Source organism: Rattus norvegicus, chromosome Y (genome assembly GCF_036323735.1).
Source record: "Rattus norvegicus strain BN/NHsdMcwi chromosome Y, GRCr8, whole genome shotgun sequence".
Taxonomy (NCBI): Eukaryota; Metazoa; Chordata; class Mammalia; order Rodentia; family Muridae; genus Rattus; species Rattus norvegicus.
The window spans coordinates 25,496,146-25,517,365 of NC_086040.1; the positions used below are offsets into that span (position 1 = coordinate 25,496,146).

The following is a 21,220-nucleotide window of genomic DNA, read 5'->3' on the forward strand; positions in this document are numbered from 1 at the left end:
TTTACCCACTCACTCTATTTCTTTGAATCCTAAATTTGTATATCTTCTACATTAAAGTACTGTTTAATAACTCTATTATAAACCCTTACAAATAATTTTTCAACCCTCCAACTGAAGATACTTACTGTCCATAGTATGTCAGTTATGTACAGCAGTTTTTAGGCCTTTTCACTGCATTCTTGACTGTTGACTGGCTTGAAGCTTTGCAGGAAACCACAGCTGCTATGTGACATGAGGGCAGCACCTCTTGTATCAAGAAGACGCTTTATGTCTGATCCCATCCACAATTTTGGGGACCTATAGTCTCTTTGCATCTTGTTTCAGGATGGCTTTTTAGCCTTGGGGAAGGGGTATAGCATGTATATCCAACTCATCATGGCTGAAATCAATAAAATGTAGACAAATGTAGACAATATAATGAATGAAAGGAAGGGGTCACTCTTGGAAAGTATTAACAGGATCGTCATAACCTCTGGCCATGTTAGGTAATGAAAGGTTTGAATTAATAAAATGAAAGAGAAAATCGGAAACATGGAGAAAACACAGATTATTTATATTTACAGTCCAAAATCTAGAATTTTTTTAAAGCATTCGGATTTACTGTGGGGAGCGGGTATAGCGGCAATCCCAAAATGGAGCCCGGGACTGCTGCCGCGTCTCATTAATAGAACCTGAAATTAAGCCATTCCCCATCGTGAGAGCTGCGCAGGCACACCATGACGATATATCAGGCCATGTGACGTGGACCTAGGAATGGAGGTCACGCAGACTGGACGGTTGAAGTGGTTGAGGGAGGATATAAGGGAGTGGGCTCGGGGGCTGGATGGAGGCATTGTTCCTGCTTGCAGACAAAAGGGTTCCTGAAAAAACTGCTTTGAGAAGAATGTGTGGTGTCTCTCCTTTCCTGCTGGTCGGGATTGGAAGTGACAGTAAATACTAGATGTATTTATATACCAATATTAAATCAGCTCATTTTGCATAATTTAAAAAGCTCTATACTAAACAATTACAAAGAATCAGGTTTTTAATTTCTCCCACCTGAAATATCATAGGACCACATGTATTCAGTTGAAAAGAAATGAATATACATTTAAATAGCATTTAAAGTGTCTAAGACTATTCAATAAAGTAGACAAAAGGATTGAATACATTAAAATTGTATTTTGAATCTGGTATTATCTAACAATGACAGACAAAATAAGGAGAGAGAATGAGACATGGGGACAATGAGGCAAAAGGGAAGGTAATGAGAGATGGAGAAAGAGTTACAAACGACTGACACAAAGAGAGGAAGAGAGAGAATTACACACTAATTTACACATATACACACATATTCTCAATAAAATACTTGTGAACAGATTCAAGTCAACATTAAAAATAATCTTCTACCAGATAAGCTTTCTTCAAATCCCAACATAAAAGTTTGATTCGTCCTGGGGAAGCTGTAGATATGGAGGATATAGTTCAACATAATAAAGGCAAGGTACAAGAAGCCCAGCACAAGCATCGTGCTAAAGAGAGAAAAATTCAAAGCAGTTCCACTACAAGCAGGAAGAAGACAAGAATATACACTGGTTTCACAACTATGTATTACAGTATGTGTAATTTTAGCTAGAGCAATATGACAACCGAAGAAGATCCAGGGAATACAAATGAAAAATGAAGAAATGAAAATGTTCTCATTTGCAGATGTCATGATACCATTTTAAAAACTCTAAAAATGTGTCAGTCTCTTAAGACTGAAAAATACGGTCATAAAAGCAGAAAATCATACGAACACACAACATTCCTTAGCCTCCTTTATGCCAATCCAAACCATACTGTGAGGAAATATGGGTGAAATTCCCCTCACAATACTCTGAAAATATAAAACAAAATATTGTGGATGAAAGTATTTAAAATGCAAAGACCACTATGAATTAGCTAGACGTGATCCTGAATAGAGACAATTTTTCTTTAAAAGATTAAGTTTCTTAAAGCTGAAAATGCATTCATGAAATAGTAGAATTCAAAGTGAACACTCAAAACACGTTATCTTTTTGTTTTCCAATTTCAAACTATGGGCGAGTCATCAGGGAAATATTCCACTTAAACACTCTTAAAATATATATCAAATACCATGAATTCGCATTGTTAGAAAGAACACTGTGAGTTAGAAGACATATGAAGTAACCATGATACATCCAGATTATACATAAGAACGTTCTAGCTGATGTTCTGAAGGACCTTAAAGCCTTGAATGAACCAAATCTTTTATAGTTTTAAGGATAACTAGATAGTATAATAATGTCAATTTTTGATTCATTAATAAAGTTAATGAAATAAATATTGATTAGAATATTTTACTACAACAAATCACCCACTTTTATGAAAATCAAAAATTTGACTATACTATTTCTATGGGACATAAGATAACTTAAAAGGACAAAGTGCTAACATGTTTAGGGAGATAATTTTAAAGAGAAAAAATGTGGGAGGAAAAATATGAGATTAAAAGTAAGTTACATACACAGTGTGATTTTGTTGGCAGAGTGAATATGTCAAAAGTTTGGAGTGACTTGGATTTATTTATTAATTTAAAAGGGTAGGTTACATGCCAGCAGGAGGATGGACTATCGGATCAGATCTCAAGAAAATGCCAAATGTTCCAGTTAGTACGACAATGTTATAGTAAACATAAAAATGCCAGTGTGGGAAATTGAAGGTTTAATTCACCCCACAAGTTCCAGTTCATAATCAATGGAATCCAAGAAAAGAACACAAGGCAGCAGCATGAAAATAAAGAGGAACTCTGCTTACTAATCTGCTCAGCTACCTTTTCTCTGTAACCTCCTCAGCTTACTAGTGCTGTTACCATCCACAGTGGGCTAAGTCACCTTACATAAACTAACCATCAAGAAAATGCAAAATACTGATGCCCGCAAGCCATTCTTATGGAGTCAGTTGCTCAATAATGCATCATTTAGACAGTCACAATAAGCAATCACAGCAAGCCATAAAAGCAAAATAGAAAACTTAGCCAATGAAAGATAAGAGTACCCCCTCATGAATGGAATTTGAGGTCAAAAGTGAAGTTCTATGTGAGGAAGAACTTAGAAGGAATTATGCCAGAAATCACACTTTATTTAAAATAAAAAGTGAAAAAAAGACAAAGCCACAATTAAAATATTGTTATGTTTGACACTTTGAAACCTCTTCTGGATTGCAGGGTAGAGTCAGGACTTGGTTTTTGGCTGGCAGCACAATTGATAGTCCAGTATTTTGGTGGAGGATTTTCCATCAGAGGCCTTAGCTTTACCACAGAGGCTAGATCCAAGTTAAAAATCATAGTCAGTCAACAGTTTGCCAGATCTTGTGCTCCAAAGAAAGGAGCAGTTCATTTAGTGATGATTTGGTGATGACTCTAATTCATTTCAGAGTCATAGATATTGCCAGCATATAGAAAACCACAAGACCCATTGTCAAACACCAATATTCTCTGCATTGCCCACAGTCACCATAGTAATATCAGTGTTGAGCTCTACAGTATGATTTTTTTTTCTCTTTCCTGTTGTTGCAGCTTATAAACCTTGTTTCTTTGACCCACAGAGAAGTTTCAAATAAAATAATGACAAACTTTTGCATTGAAAGCTATTGGTGACTTGTAGTTGTAGTTAAAAATGAGGACCTCAAGCAATCTTCACTCGGTCCTCTTCTTTTAGGATTGGGTTGATTAGCTATTTCTTTTGCTTTTGGTTTCATTTTGGTGATTTTTTGTTTTATTTTGTTTTCTTTTTCTTTTTGTTCTTTTCTACATGCAGAGATCAAGAGTGGTTAGAAGAATTTCAAGTACAAATTCAGATGGCTGGAAAGAGACCAGTCTTTCTAACAGGTCCACATTGTTTGCTGTACTAGGGATTTTTCTCTTGCCTTTAATGTTGCCCATTTCCACTTTTTGGATCCTTTTATCCTGGCATAATTAATACTACATATATATTATAATTATTTAAATTTCAACTCTGAATCAAAGTGCTCTATCTCCCTCCCAAAACCAGAGACATGGATTGAGTCTTGTTTGCTATCATTTTGATTCTTAGATCGGGAATCATCCTGCGAACACTGAAGGTCCTGTTCCCAAATTGATTCTGTATAGTTCAATAAAGATGCTCTTGGCCAATCAGTTGTGTGGATTTCTACCAACAGGCTAGTATACACAAGGGTGGAGAAAGGATTTAGGGTGGAGCAAGAGTTACCAGTCATGTGAGATCTAGTATGGAGTGGCCATTGGTGTAGCAGGCAGGATGTTAGAAACACAGTAAGATGAGTGCATATTTGGGGTGCTGAGCTATGACTAATGTCAATTGACAAATTGAGTTAGGGCAGATTTAGAGGTGTTGAGAAGGGGGTAAAAAGTACAGCTTGCTATTTGGTAGAGGCTTAAAAATACCTGACAATAGAGCTAAAGCACATCAAAAGTTCCTAAGCATATGTGGCTTTCAAGTGCATTGTAAGGGAACTTGAACAGCTCTGGTAGCTTGGAATTCCTGGAGCTTAAAGTGAGGCAGTAGGAACAACCTTCTGCAGAGTATTATGAGAGCAATCCATGACCATAAGGAGCATGTGCAAAGTCATCTTGACCATGAGAGTTAGACTGTCCCACATGTATCTTTTGATTATAACCATTTCTTCTTTGTGATCTTTTAGTGTTCCATTTGCTTAAAACTATTACTGAAAAGGGTAAAATGATTCTAAAGGCTACTCTTCATTGTCAACTATTCATTGGAGATTAATTAAACCCCAACGATAGAGGGAATATGTGAAGAATTTCTGCATAACATAAGGTCAATGTCAAATGAACTTCTTATATGTATCTTTGTGGTAGGATGTTTCAACTTTAACCTAGATCTTTATCAAGAAATATTCTTTCTATTATTTTTTCAGGCATCTGCAGATACATCCTTTTGAGGAATGAATTCTTCTTACTGGAGACTATAGAGGGGACCTGCATTTCAGTGATAATTAAACGTCACTTCAAGACATCAAAGCAAAATATCAAAGTGAGAATGGAATAAATTTATTAAGACAGTGTTTTGCAAACAACTTCTTTCACAAACATCTTTGGCAGGAGAATTCTGAAATTTTGCATTTCCTATTTGACTTTGCTGGTACTCTGACAGAATCAACTCTCAATTGTTTGGGACTTTACGGGGAATTAAACACTACAAACAGAGATGAATGCATCATATGCTCTGCCGTCTGTGTTAATATGGCTTCAGTGAAGAACAACTATGCTACAGCTATTCTTCTGTTTTTTCAAATATTATCCTCATACAAAGTGTGGAATCTAAGGGTTGCTGGATGGATAGGTCGAGAACACTGGCTGAGAGCTACAAATGCAGAAGTGGGATGGTACATGCTTGGGGCGTAAAAAGCCTGTGTGTAGATCATAAACAACTTCAAAATATTCATTGCTTTAATAATTACTTGGAAGTGGACTTCTGTAAAATGACTTCAGCAGACCAGCATGGTAGAGAAACAGTAACTGATTCCCTGGAGATTTAAATGCACTGGATTGTGAAACATGGACTTAGAGGTAGAGACAAGTCAGTGAATGAAGACTGGATTATCAAACCTCTGTTGTCTCTTAAGTTTCCCTGCCCCATGGTTTGAGGCCTACAGCAACAGATTTTTTGGAATGAGGAACAGAATGAAAGCCAATTTGTTGAAAATCCCAGTCATAAGAAAATACTGACATCATCTGTGACAAACATCAAGTCTCAGCATGGCTTCAGCATGTCTGAATGTCTGCTGTCAGCATGGGCTTTTACTGCCATCCCTTTAATAAATGCAGAGCTCCAATCTGCTTCAGCCACATCATCATCTCTTCATTCTGTTGCAGGTAGATTAGATCACTGTGTCTGCCTATGCAGTCTTTCTCTACATATAAGGACCCAAGGAACAATTCTCACTCCAGGGAGCTGTTGAAAGTAATCTTGAATTGCATTGGTGTTGTTAGTAGATGTAATGTCTTCAAATCCCAGAAGACCATGTTTGCAAAGGAGTTGATTGAGGAAGTCTTGGGTATTTCAGTATTAGGGGCAGGTTGGATCGATGAACAGGACCGCCTTCCCAGACTAGATCTTGCAGTTCACATACACGTGAGCCATGCTGACAGGGTGCAGCTTCCAAGAAAAGAATGTTCAGTTGAAGATATTGGTCTGTTTGAGAATGGCAATGTATTTTCCAATATATTCTAAACCATGCATTCTATTTGAATCCCCGTAGAAAACATGGAAGAAAGAAGCCTTTACTTTTTCATTTTTGCACTCACAGTGATACCAAATCCTCATAGACATTAGAACCTGCATACTGAATATTTATCCATATGTCAATGACCAGATAAGACATCTTGCCTTTTGGACTAATAAACTAATGGATTCTAGGACTTTAAAAATAGTCAGTCATTGTTAAATTATGTGTTCCATAGTCTGTGATCATTGTGACTAGTCCAATTTCTCTGTACAGAGAGATTCATCCTTTACTGTCTGTTGGGGAACACCAACTACTACACCAGATATCTAGAGAAGACCTTTTATGGCATTTTGTCTCTAGTAAGAGTTTCAGGTCAGTTACAAATTTCCAATGGCCACATTACCTTAGTCGGATTTTCATATGATGCTTTGATACAGTCCTTCTTTTTTTCTATAGTTCTTGGCAACATAATTAAAATAGCAATTCTAACCTATTAAAGAAATGCACAGTAATCAATTTGCATGAATGCAGCAGAGAGGATTATAGGATAAACAAGAATTGGAAAGCAAGATATCCTTCCTTCCTAGGACCAAGACCAGGAAATCTTAACTACATAAAAATCTGAGACAAGTTGTCTGAAGTTTGTTCTTTTCTTCAATCATGGGGATCCTAGTGAAGGAGCTCAAGTCTGAAGAGTTGGCAAAAATTACCCTCATTGCTGATCCAGGTCAACTGCTGAATACCTCATTCATGGACCTGAAGAAACTCTGTATCCATCCTTCTATAATGTGTATATATCAATGTATCATTCATAGAATGGACACTTTACTGTTGGTTTGAAAGCAACAATTTGTCCCTGGAGAGACACAGATTTCTTCTTTCGCACATTATTTGACAGGCTGATGGTGGGTCTCATAAGTTCATTCCGGGATTTGCTTTACAATAATCATTCAGTTATCTGGAAGAAACACTTTTTAATGTAGTGAGATCTACTAGAACAATATCAACCATCATCTTCCATTCCCAGTTTAATGCTGAATCATTCTCCACTAATTGTCTGTGGTCTCTGATGACAGCAGCATCTCCACAGACTAGTCTGAATATTGCTCTTAGCACTGCATTTAGGATACATCAATGTGATTTCCTTACCACTTTCATTCCCAGGAGAGTTTTTCAATTCATTTCATCTGATGCGTCTAATCTACATTGTCAGCCAGGATGAGTTTTGAGAGTTTTTCTAAAAAAATAAAGAAAAAATGGAAGAAATGAAAGAAAGGAATCCGGCAAGTATATCTCACCAATTGACTCAGAAATCTAAAGTGTTAGTCAGTGGAAATACTAGTGGAAAGTCTGAGATCATGAAGTCTCAACTAGAAGCACTTCTCTCTCCAAGATATTAGTGTAAGAGAGAAACTGCACTATTGGTATCCAAAGCATGGAGAAGTTTACTCTGAGCAGAGGACACAATACTTGCCTTTTATTTCTTACTTAGGACCTTTTTATAATTGACAAAAAGAATAAATGCAATGAGCTCTCAGTAAAACATCTGTTACCTTCAAAATTCTTGGCATTTGGAATAAAGAAATGAATGATATAAAAACTCTGACTTCCAGGAGCCATAAGAACTGCGAAGTCCAGATGTTTCTGAGAGGCTCGCAGCTCTAGATTCCCATATGCAGAAGGCTCAGAACAAGTCTATCTCTTCAGTGATCCAACTCAACTCCTACAAGGACTCACTGAGCTTTCCGAAGTACCATGTATTTCATCCTTTTTTTATAACAAGACAGAAGACCACCTTCCTTCTTCCCATCTCTGATCTCATCATCCTCTTCCTTCTCACTCCACAATGACTGTTTACTCTCGATTAGAGTTAAATTAGTAAACACTAGAGATACTGAAGGGATATCTGAAGGGAGTTGCAGTCACGACAACACTTGTGACATCACAGAAGAAGCTAGTCCTCTCCAGGTTTCAATAGATGTTTCAGGGAGGGCCTACTGTTTATGTCATTGTGATGTGCCATGGCTTACCTGTTAAACATCTTTCCTTACATTGACCAGATTCAAGGGTGCCCATTCCACGTATGTCTCATGTGACACAGTAGAAACCTTTATGTACTCCATCTCTCTAAAGCTAGAGACTTCTCCTTGCTTTATTAGCAGTTACAAACATGGGATGGAGAAAGGTAGTCAGTGGCTTGGCATGGGTAGAAAAGATTTTGGAACATCTAGTGTAGAAGATTCTTCTAGATAATATTATTTTTCTCAGGTTCATTCCTGAGATATAGAGTTCAATTTTCTTGGTTATCTATGTATCACAAAGGCCAGTATTTTCCCTACAGACCTTTAATTAAATGAATATTGTATATCACTTTCTTATTGTACTTTCATTGACAGGGGACTTCATAAATATTCCTGAATGTGTACTGAAAAATTCTTTTTTCCTATTCCATTATCTGCAACAAAGTGATTTTGGCAACAAAGTGTGCCCAGCTATAGAGTGAGCATAACAGTGTGAGTACTGTGTACTCACTTCAATTAATAAACTCCTAAAAGCTTCTTTTATGTAAAAATTACCAGGCATCAGAAAAGCAAAGGGCAACATGGACTACAGAATTCGGTTCTCTAGTCCCATTTGATATCAAACCTGCACTACCTATCTTCCTGTGTTCCCATGGCCAGAATTAAGGGTTTTGGATGTTTTATCATTATTCATCCTTAAGTAGCAACCTTAGATACAGGAGGATAGGCTGGGAGAAGAATGACATGTTTATCAGTCAAACCTCAAACTCAATATGTTCATAATACAGGAGGGAGTCTATTTGACATTGTCATTTCTGAATTCTACATTCTTGACCTAGTTTGGCAGATTCTATGTTAATATTCCACTGAACCACCTAGCTGTAGGAGCCACCAAAAGTGTGTATATATATATACACACAAACACACACATCTGGCACCAAAATGATATAAAATTGATGAACCTAAGAACTGCAATCGGCCAGGAATCATATATAGACATTTCCTGAGAGACACTGCTAGAGTATGTGAAATACAGAGGTAAATGATAGTGGCAAACCCATGAACTGAAAATGGACTTCTTGTTGGTAAATGTTGAGAAAGGATTACAAGATCTGAATGGGGCTTTAATCCCCACAAGGACAATGCCAATACACGAAACCATTCTGGTACTAAATCAATATTCAAAGACTGCTCATGGGCAGACCAATGTCTCCAACTGCAAATGTAGCAGAAGATGGCCTTCGTGACACCAATGAAAAAAGAGGCCCTTGGTCCTCCCTAGATTTGATTCCCAGTTCAATGGACTGTCAAGAGGCAGTAAGGGGGGTTATTGAAAAAGGGGAGGGGGGCAGGTTAGGGCTCTTATGGACAGGAAACTGAGAAAGGAAATTACATTTGAAATGTAAATATAGAAGTATCCAATTAGAAACGCAATAAAAATTCCTAAAGAAATGATAGAGTTAAAAGAAAAGAAAACTGTCAATGAATCACACATATTGACACAGAAATCTAAAGGGTAACTGTCAGGGAATGGTAATCAGAGAAATACTAGTGGAAAGACTGAGATGATGATGTCTGAACTAGATGCACATCTCTGTCCCAGATATCTGTGTCAGAAACAAAGTGCACTATAGGAATCCAAATCAAGGAGGAGTTTACCTTGAGATGACATGACGATACAATACTTGTTGTCCCTCCTTCCTCAGGACTATTTTTCCTGGGGAAAAAGAATGAAAGCCATTAGCTCTCAGAAAAACAACTGTAAACTTCCGAATACCTGACTTTTGGAATAAAGAAATTAATGATAAACAACCTCTGACTTCCAGGAACCATAACAAGCAATGAAATCCAGATGCTACCGAGAGGCTCCCACCTCCTGATTCCCATATGGGGAAGGCTCAGATAAAGGCTATGTGTTCAGTGAACCCTCACAACCCCTACACAGCACTCCTTGTGCTTTCCCATGTACCACATATTTCTTTCTTTTTTAAACTAAAACTTCATAGGCCAACTTCCTTCTCCCCATCTCTGATATCTACATCTTCTTTGATCTTCCTCACAAATAGCTGTTTACACTGAAATAAAGGCCAATTAATAAACCCTAGAGGTACTGAATGAATGTCTGAGAGGCAGTTGCAGTCTGGAAAACACTGTGACATCACAGGAGAAGCTAGGGATCTCCAGTATACAAGAGATTTTTCAGAGCCAGCCTAATGATGATGTCACTGAGAACTGCCATGGCCTACCTGCTAAAGAGCTTTCTTTATATTGACCAGATTCTAAGGTGACCTTTCCAGGTGTGTCTCCTTTGACACAGTGGACACATTTATGTAGAACATCACTCTAAAGCTAGACAGTTCTCTTTGCTTTATTAGTGGTTACATGCTCTAAATGGAGAAAGTTATTACGGGTTTCGCATATGTAGAAAAGATCTAGGAACATGGGATGTAGGACAATCTTCTGGATTATAATTTTATTCCCAGTTCCATTCCTGTGACAAACAGTTCAATTTCCTAAGTTCTATCTGTTTCCCAAAGGCCATTGTTTCCCTACAGATATTTAATTGAGTGGATTTTGTATTTCATTTTCTAATTGTTCATTCCTTGATAGGGCACATTATAGATATTCCTGAATATGTACTCAAAAATTCTGTTTTGCAATTCTAGTTTTTTGCAATGATTTTCGCAACAAAGCTGCTCAAGCTAAAGAGTGAATGTAATAGTGTAAATATTGTGTTCCTACTTCAAGTGATAAACTCCCAAATTTTTATTTTATGCAAAAATTACCTGACATCAGTAAATCAAAGGACAGCATGGACTCTAGCATGCGGTTCTGTAGTCCCATTAGGTATCATTTCTGGAATATCTACCTTCCTGTGTTCCAAGGGTGAGACTTCAGGCTTCTGGATATTTTACCATGATTCTTTATTCAGGCCATACAAAAGATACAGGATGATGGGAAGGGAGAGGAATGCCTTGAGGCCCAGTAAAAGCTCAACTTCGATAGGCGCATAAGAACAGGAGGGAGTATATTTGGTATTGGCATTTGTGGATTCTCCATTCTTGACCTAGGACCTCAGAATCCATGTTAAAATTTCAACTAACTTCATAGATGTATAAGCCATCAAATATATGTACATATATATAAAAATAGATATAGATAAATAGATATAGATATATGGAGATAGAGAAGAGATAGAGCTAGAGACAGAGGCAGAGATAGATAGATAAATATATGCATAGATAGATAGATAGATAGATAGATAGATAGATAGATAGATAGATAGATAGATGGATAGATGGATAGATAGATAAATAGATCAGACACCAAAACTAGATACGATTCAGATTAATAAAGCTAAGAAGTGCATGCTGCCAGTAACAGGTTATAGATCTTCCCTGAGAGACACAATTAGAGCATGTCAGTTACCGAATTGAATGCTAGTGGCAAACCAGAGAATTGTAAAGGGACCTCTTGTTGATAAATTTTCAGAAAAGATTACAAGAGCTGAAGAGGCTATCAACCCCATCAGAACAATGAACAAGAACTTTTGGTACTATACAGATAATCAAAGACTGTACATGGACAGACCTATTGCTCCAACTGCATATGTAGCAGAGGATGGCATTGGTGGACACCAAAGGAAGGAGAGGACCTTGGTCCTCCCTAGGTTTGACTCCCAGTTCAAGGATATGTCAAGGGAGAGTAAGGGTGGTTTAAATGTCAAGGAATGGAAACATTTAGGTCTCTTATGGAGAGGAAACTGGGAAAGGAAATAACATTTAAATGTAGATATAGAAATATCCAAAAAATATTAAAATTAGCTTAAATTAAAAAAAATTATGAAAGAGATAAAAGTAAATAAAACTGCAAGGTAATCAGACATATTGATTCAGAAATCTAGAGGGACACTGTTAGGGAATGGTAGTCAGCATAACAGTAGTGGAAAGACTGATATGATTAAGTCTGAACTAGAAGCATTTCTCCCTCCCAGATATCAGTGTCAGACACAAACTACAGTGTAGAAATCATGTACACGAAGGAGTTTACTCTGAGCTGAGGATACAATACTTGTCTTTCCCTTCCTCCTCAGGACTTTTTCCTTCTGGAAGAAAAAATAGAAGCCATGTGCTCTCAAAAAAAAAAAAAAAAAAAAAAAAAAAGCTGTGCCCATCCCAACACCTGACTTTTGGAATAATGAAATTGATGATAAAAAAAAACCTCTGACTTTCAGGAACCATAACAAGCAAGGAAATCCAGTTGCTACTAAGAGGCTCCCACTTCCTGAATCCCATATGTGGAAGGCTCATGTGTTCAGTGAACCCTCAAAAACCCTACACGGCACTCACTGCACTTTCCCATGTACCACATATTTTTTTCATTTTTTTCAAACTAAAACAGAGAGCCAACTTTCTTCTACTCATTTTTGTTATATACATCCTCTTTGTTCTCTTTCCCAAATGGCTGTTTGCACTGAAATAGAGGCCACTTAGTAATCCCTAGAGGTACTGCAGGAATATATGTGATGCAGTTTTTTGTGACAATACAAAATTAGGGCTCTCCAGGGTACAAGAAATTTTTCAGGGAGGGTCAAATGATGATGTCAGTGAGAACTGCCATGGCCTACCTCCTAAATAGCTTTCCTTACATTGACCAGATTCGAGTTTGCCTTTTCCAGGAATGTCTACTGTGACACATTGGTAACATTTATGTACTACATCTCTCTACAGCTGGAAACTTCTCTTTGCTTCATCAATGGTTACAGGCTCTACATGGAGAAACTCAGTTAGGGGCTTGTATTGAGTAGAAAAGATCTAGGAACATGGGATGTAGGAGATTCTTTTGGATAATAATTCTATTCCCAGTTCCATTCCTCTGACAAACAGATCAATTTCCTATTTTTTCCCTGTTTCCCACAGGCCATTTTTTCTTTACAGATGTTTAATTGAGTGAATATTGTATTTCATTTTCTAATTGTTCATTCCTTGAAAGGGGTCTTTATAGATATTCCTGAATGTGTACTCAAGTATTCTGTTTTCAAATTCCAGTTTTTTGGCAATGATTTTGTCAACAAACGTGGCTAAGCTATGAAGTGAATTTAACAGTGTAAATATTGTGTACCTACTTAAAATGATAAACTCCCAAATTTTTATTTTATGCAAAGAAATAACTGCCTGAGTAAATCAAAGGACAGCGTGGACTATGTAGTCCCATTAGATATGATCTCTGTAATATCAACCTTGTCGTGTTCCAAGGGTGAGATTTCAGGGTTTTGGATGTTTTAAAATGATTCTTTCTTCACGCCAAAGATAAGATACAGGAGGATTGACAGGGAGGGAAGAACTAGAGGTCCAATGAAACCTCAACTTCATTAGGGTCATAAGAATAGGAGTGAGTCTATTTGGCATTGCCGTTTGTGGATTCTACCTTCTTGACATACCTGCTCAGAATCCATGTTAAAATTGCACGTAATCTCATAGTTGTAGGAACCACCGATATATATATATATATATATATATATATATATATATATATATATATATATATATATATAATCAGCCACCAAAAATAGATAACTAGATAAGATTGATGAACCTAAGAAGCACATTCTGTCAGGAACCAGATATAGATCTTCCCTAAGTGACACAAAAAGAGCATGTCAAATACAGAAGTGAATGTGTTGTTGCAAAAATATAAAAATAAAAAAGTTGTCTTATATCCCGCTATCTCTGGCACTGTAGTTTCCCAAGTCTCTGCTAGATATCTTGGTTGAATACATCACCACTCCTCAGCTGCCCAGTGTCTCTTATTGCCACACATGTTTTTACACTCAAAACCTCACATGAAAGAACACACAACACAATAATCTTTGACCCAATTGATAAGATATAGTAGCCCACATAAGCATACAAAGCCTGGTACGATCCATACCTTAGGGACAATAATAACAACCAGTAAATACACAGAGCAGTATCTTAAATTCACCTGCCATGGCTTCTCACCCTCTCCTCTTCCTGTCTCTCCTTTTTCCTCTAGTCTCTTCTACTTCCTTCAAACTTCATTCCTGCCCATACTTCCTTCTCTTCCAATGATAGGCCTGCTTCTATCCTGTACCTGCCCCTCACCTGTACTTCACAAATTTAATGTGAAAGCTGTTCTGTAGAATTCACCTGAGTTCTGAGTACAGGACAAGGCAGCTGTCCTTGGAGCAGTGGATTAGCATCAAAATACAGATAACTTTAGTGTAAACAACGTTTCCCCCTTTTTGTCCAGTTAAACAGACTTTTCATTTATATATATCAATTGAGTAAGATTATTACTATTCTACAATTTATAAAGCATTTGATATACTCAAAACCCAGTATGTCACTATATCAGTTAGAAAGAGCATTTAGTTCTTCATTCCAGCTTCAGAAAGGCTTAAAATCTATATTATGTCTTGGCTAGCTTGTATACTATCTGATAACTATCCAGTAAAATATGTATATTCAGAGTTATACAGCCTGATAAGCAATGAGGCTATAGTCAGTCTCCTACCCCGTCAGAAATCTGAGAGTGACCAAATATCTATACACATAGGATGTCTTAGAGGGCTTCTAGAACTGAGAGGTTGTAGAGACAAATCTCCAATAGCACAATCCCCTGTTAGCAACATGTGAGCTTAAGTCTTCAGCCTTCTGACACAAGATCAACTGACAGCCTATTGAAAGGCAGACTTGGAAGGGCTGATTACCCTGTATTGGCAGGGTTTATCCCTCAAATCCTCTGCATAATTTGTCCTTTTCTGGATAGTATTAATCTGCATATGAAACAGGCATTTTTTTCCAGTGACTGCCTAGCCACAAAGTATTGCCTCATTTGGAGGTAGAGATGTTCAAATTCTTCATTAAATATGCCAAAGGGGAACAGTTAGGAGAAGATAGGACTCAACAAAAGATACATAATAACTTTAAATCTCAAATTTTGTGGATTTCTTACATTTTTGAAAAGCATCTATCTATCTAAGACAATCTGGACTGTTGTCTTTATATCTTAATTTTTTCTTGATAGTACTCTTACAAAGTCAGATGCATGACTTTAATATTTCAATCTTAACTCACAGGTTTAATCAACTCAGAAGTGTGTAATGACAAAAATAATAGAACTGGCTCTTGTAATTTTAATTTTTTTTCCAATTATTTCTATACCCAAACAAAGATAAGATTAAGCTTAGTTACCAAATACGATTATGACTGTATAACTAAATCTAGCTTATTCCTCCCTGCTAAATTTCAACCAATTTTCAATTCTTTATAAAAACATCTTTAGAATAACCACTTCCAGCCCCACCCCACAAATTCCAGGTAATTGAGACAACGGATCCACCAGAACTTCTTCAAGTTGTACATGGGCGTTGAGATATCCTTAGGTGTAGGGGGTAGGAAAAATGAAACAAATGCGATAGCCGATATGTCCTGACTGGACCCAGCTGAAATTCACTGAAACCAGGATTCCAAGTAGGTACACTCTACAAAATACAACTCTCAGGAAAAAGGTTAAGAATCGATATATCTTTTGTTTGATTCTCCTGAATATATATTTGATAGCCGTCTACTGATATCAAACCTGATCAGTATGACTCTGTGAGGTTTCCAGAATCCTAATCACAATTTTTAAAAACACAAGGACAAAATCTTTCTTCCAAAATACTCTGTTTCTTAATCTGAAACCAGAGAAGCTTGTATCTTGCACTCTCTCCCAGAGTAATAATATAAGCATAAAACTCAAAGTCGCACCCATCCTGAAGATTAAACAATTTTTAAAAAAGGAATTCAAGTATAAAATGAGCCTGATATAACTCAGTACTTGGTGATATCAGGAAATAAACCCAAAGTTCCCGTGGAGCCCATGTTAAGAGAATTTGAACTTGCTATTGTCGTAAATATCAAAAGTAACCACAAATCATCGCTAAGCGTCATCAACGAGCCATATAGTGGGATAATTCATAAAACTAATCGAATACCTTCTATCAATTCTAATATCAATAAGAAAACTTCAAACCAGGACTTTTGCCCAAAATAGCTCAGTCTGTTAAGCTCTCTACCTGAAGCCACAGATTTTTCTTTATCGTTAATAACTTCTACAATATATGTCTGCATTCACTTTCCCTGTTGTTACAGACATTTCATCAAAACTCTCTACTTGGTAGTGCCTAACTTTTCCCTAAGTTCTGAGCAGTAGATGAAAATCCCCACCTGATTCAGGTAATCTCTCTACTCTCTTCTTTCTTAAATAAAACTTAATCACTTGTTAATAATACCTTAATAGAAGAAGTATCTTGTGTAACTAGGATTTCCACACAAAATTCCCCTGTGGAGCCTATGTTAAAAAGAAAATGTGTATCCTGAAAGACTTACTAAACAACTCTCATTAAAAAGCAGCTTTAATCTCTTAACTCTCTGAACTGCCATTACTTATCACACAGCAGGGGACCAACAGCCTGTCAGCCCTTGCTGCTTCCCCATTTTTGTTTTATATTCTGCTCTTAAGTTATCAAGAATTAATATGGCACAGGTGTCCTCTTACTTAGAAAATAAAAAGGTTCTCTCAACTTTTTGATGACTAGTGGATTCTTGCCCATCACCTTGTTTTGCCATCTGTTGCTGTAAAAAAAAAAAGAAAACTTGTCTTTTACCATGCTATCACTAGCACCGTAGTGTCCTAATATAATAGGTAGATATCTTGGTGAAAACACATCCCTACTCCCTGTCAGCCCAGTGTCCCTTGCCGCCACACACTTTCCTATACTCAATCCCTCACATAGAAAACACACATCACAAAAATTTTGACCCAATTGCTAAGATATAATTGCGCACTCAAATATACAAAGCCCTTTACCATCCATCCCTTAGGAACATTAATAATAACCTGTAAATACACAGACCATAATTGTAACCTCACCTGCCATGACTTCTCACCCTCTCCTCTTCCTATCTCCCCTTTTTCCTCCAGTCTCCTCCTTTTTCTTCAAACATCTCTCTCACCCATTCTTCCTTCTCCTCCAATGACCTCCTTCTTTACATGGTAAAGAAAAGTTCTTTACATAGTACAAGTAAAGAAAAAAAATTACTCCCAAAGCATCCTTCTATCATGTACCTGCCCCACACCTGTACTTTACAAATTCAATGGGGAGGTGGTTTTGGTGAAGTCACCTGAGTTCTGAGTACATGAGTAGGCAGCTGTCCTTGGGGCAGTGGAATTAGCATCAAAATACAGATAACTTCAGGGCAAACCACAGCAAATAGCTTTGATATCCTAGTGAAATCTTTCAAGCCAAGTAAAACTGCAAATGTGATAATGTTCTAGTTTCTTCTCATGCTTGATGCTGAAAAGAGTGATAGTGTATGAGAAGAAATATTACATAGTACACATAAAATAAACAAATTACTCCCAAGGCCAACAAGGCTCATAAGTAAGCAATTTGTTATAGAGTAACAAAGAGTAAGCAAAGTAGTTTTCTCATTCGGTTTCCCTTCACTGTAGGCAGCATTTTGAATTTACAGAGAAATGATTGATATTGTATCATTTATCTTTAAAAGTACTCTAATAAGAATCTTTTAAAAAGCACAAATCTAAATATGTGTATAAAAATGTCATATCTACTTTAAATGATCAGAATGCACGCCTGTGATTGTCAATCCTTATTAAATCCTATCAGGAACTGAGGCTGAACCTGGGACAGAAATCAGTCCTCAACATCCAGCATGTGTGACAGTCACACCATTAGCCTGTGCCACCATTGTTCTTGATCCCTGGCCTTAAAAAGTCCCAGCCTTCCAAACCTCAAATTGTTCCCTAATTTTTTTTTTTTTACATCAGAGGCAGTAGTTAAAACATGTTAGCCAGCCTAACAAACAATTTTATTTTTCCAAATGCTTTTTAAGGGTGCTGGTCGTCACTAATTATTCTACATTTCCTTTGGTGATGGTGGAAGCATTGGTCTTCCGCAGAGGAAATTCCTAAAAGACCTCGACCACTATTATTGCAAATGCCAATGATGTTGCTCCCTGAGTGGTGGTAAGCTCCAGGAGGATTTTTTTGTACTTCTTAGAATTAGAGAGATATGAGGGGAACAACCGAGCGAAATGCTGCATGAAGTTCTCAGTACAGTTGGTCCTTGGGGCTATGACTCACCAAAGAGCAATGAGGCTGTTCTAAAGAGTGGGCCATACCCCAGGATTTTTAAAATGTTGTGCCATTCCTCCTTCACAGCACTTGGCAATACTCCATGTCAGAACCAAATTTGAACCATGCTTTTACCCTGGATAGAATTTCAAATACTATACTGAATAGGGAGAGTGGGCAGCCTTACCTTGTCCTTCACTTTAATGAATTGTTTTAAGTTTCTTTATATTTAGCTTGATGGTCATTACAGGTTTCCTCTCCCTTGCTTTTACTATGTTTCTCCATAGGACTTGTATCCCTTATCACTCACACTCTTTTATCATGAAGTGGGGCTGGAATTGCTTTTTCTGCATCTAATGAGATTATCATGTAATTTTTCCTTCAGTTTCACTTATAGTGGATTATACTGATGGATTTTCAGAATTTGAACCATCCCAACCTCCGACTAGAAATTAAAAATTACACAGCATAACCTACGGAAGTACTCGCCTGCATACTCTAACAATCCCCCCCCCGAAAAAAACAAAAACAACATGCAAACAAAAAAAAATCATTCACCCTACAGAACAGATTTTATACTAACATACACACTCAAACATCCCACCCAAAAAAAAAACAAAAAAAAAACAAAAAACCAAAATACATGCAAGCAAGAAAACCCTGCACCCACAACATCAAAATAGCATGAAGTTAATATCACTGGTCATTAATACCGTTAAGCATTAGTGGCCTCTATTCAACAACAAAAGGACAGAGGTTAAAATAATGGATGTAAAAACAGGATGTGTCATTCTGTTGCATTCAAGAAGCACACTCCAGCAATTGAGATAGACATAACCTTAGACTAAGGTGTTGGAACATGTTTTCCAAGAAATAAAACAAGAAACAAGATGGTGTAGCCATTCTAACATCCAGCAATCAGACTTCCAAACAAAAGTAATCAAAAGAGAAGGGGAAGGACACTTCATATTTATTAGAGGAAAAACCCGCCAAAATGGCATCTCAATTCTGGATGTCTATATCCCAAAGACAAAAGTAGCAACATTGGTGAGAGAAATATTGCTGAAGCTTAAATATCACATCGAACCTCACACATTAATAGTGGGGGATATCAATGTCCCATCTCACCAAGGGCAGGTCATTGAGACAGAAACTAAAAATAAAACAATAAAAATAGAATATATAACTGCCAATGGTTTCAATTAATCTGACCTCATTCATATCTACAGAATATTTCACATGAACACAAAAGTACACACTTTCTTTTCTGTACCTCATGGAACATTATCCTGAACTGATCATGTTCACCCTCAATAAACAAGTCACAACAGACACAGAAAGACTGTGCTAACCATTGGATCTTCTCAGATCACCATGGATTTAAACTGGACTTCAACAATAACAAAAAGTCTATAAACTCATGGATATTCAATAGCTTGCAACTGAAGAACCACAAGTTCAGAGAAGACTTGAAAAAAAAAGTTCCTAGAATTCAATGATAATGATGGCATATCGTCTCCAAACTTAAGGTACATAAGGAAAGCAGTGTAAGAGGAACGTGCACATGCAGCACAGAGCAATTTTATAAAGAAACTGGAGAGACCCCATACTAGCAGTTTCCCAGCACACATGAAATCTCTAGAATAAAAAGAAGCAAACACATATTAAAGGAGGGGACAGAAAGAAATGATCAGACTCAGGGTGAGAGTTATCCACCAGAAACAAAAAGAATACAAATATTAACAAAAACAAGAGCTAGTTCCTTGGGAAAATCAACCAGACAGACAAACCCTTAAATAGATAATGTAATACGAGGTAAGACAGCATCCAAATAACAAAATCAGAAATGAACAGGGAGACACATCGATAGACAAAGATGAAAGTCACAGAATCCTTAGGTCTCACTTCAAAAACCTGCTTTCTACAAAATTAGATTCTCTGAATTAAATGGATGTTTGTGTAGATGGATAACACTGACCACAGGTAAACTAAAGTAAGATAAACTATTTAAATAGCTGTACAACCCCTAAAAAGACACAAACAGTAATTGAAAGTTTAACCACTGAAAAATTCTCAGGGCCAGTTTCATTGAGCGCAGACTTCTACCAGATTTTCAAAGAATTCTCAACCTACTCCAAAACACAGAAACAGAAGGAAAATCACCAAACAGATTCCACGACACCACTGTCGCCCTGACACCGAAATCACAAAATGACTCAACAAAGAAAGAATTTCAGACGAATTTTCTTTACAGACAATGGTGGAAAAAATACTAGGTAAAATGCTCAAAAACAAAATGAAAAGCATTTCAAACTGCCATTCAGTGCAATCATGAAAGCTTTCTCCTGAGGATGCAGGAGTGGATCAATCTATGAAAACCCATTAAAGTGATCCACCATATTAACAAACTTAATTGAAAAAAAAATTGTGCCCTCTGCACTTCAAATTAACGTGGGAGCTCCCCTTGGATTTAACTTTTTGGTAGTTGCATATAATAATATATATTTTTTTAATAAAATACATATATATTTTAATAAAGTAACATTAAATTGTTATATCCTAACATCATAATATATAACTAGTATTAATATACTATGTTAATATTAACATGTATTTATACATTAAATTATTATATTAATAAGGTAAATATAATTAATATTAATATATTATGTTACTATATTAAATTAATATATATTGATATAATAATGTAACTGATATATTACATTAATATATCAAAAATAATATATTAATTATTAACATATTTAATATGATTTATTAATATTCACTATTACTCAATGGTGTGA

General features: G+C 36.6%; 1 long non-coding RNA gene across 5 annotated transcripts in view; it reads right to left on the reverse strand.

Annotated features, from left to right (window-relative positions):
* Positions 1-7,043: 7,043 nt before the first annotated feature.
* LOC134484364 (uncharacterized) overlaps positions 7,044-21,220 on the reverse strand; it is a 37,325-nt gene continuing 23,148 nt past the window's right edge. For 2 of the 5 annotated variants that reach the window (XR_010061778.1, XR_010061780.1), the window contains exons 2-3: positions 9,912-9,969; positions 7,044-7,468 (exon numbers count right to left, since the gene is read on the reverse strand). This is a non-coding gene — a long non-coding RNA (uncharacterized LOC134484364). The other 3 variants (XR_010061782.1, XR_010061779.1, XR_010061781.1) reach the window with 3 other exon arrangements.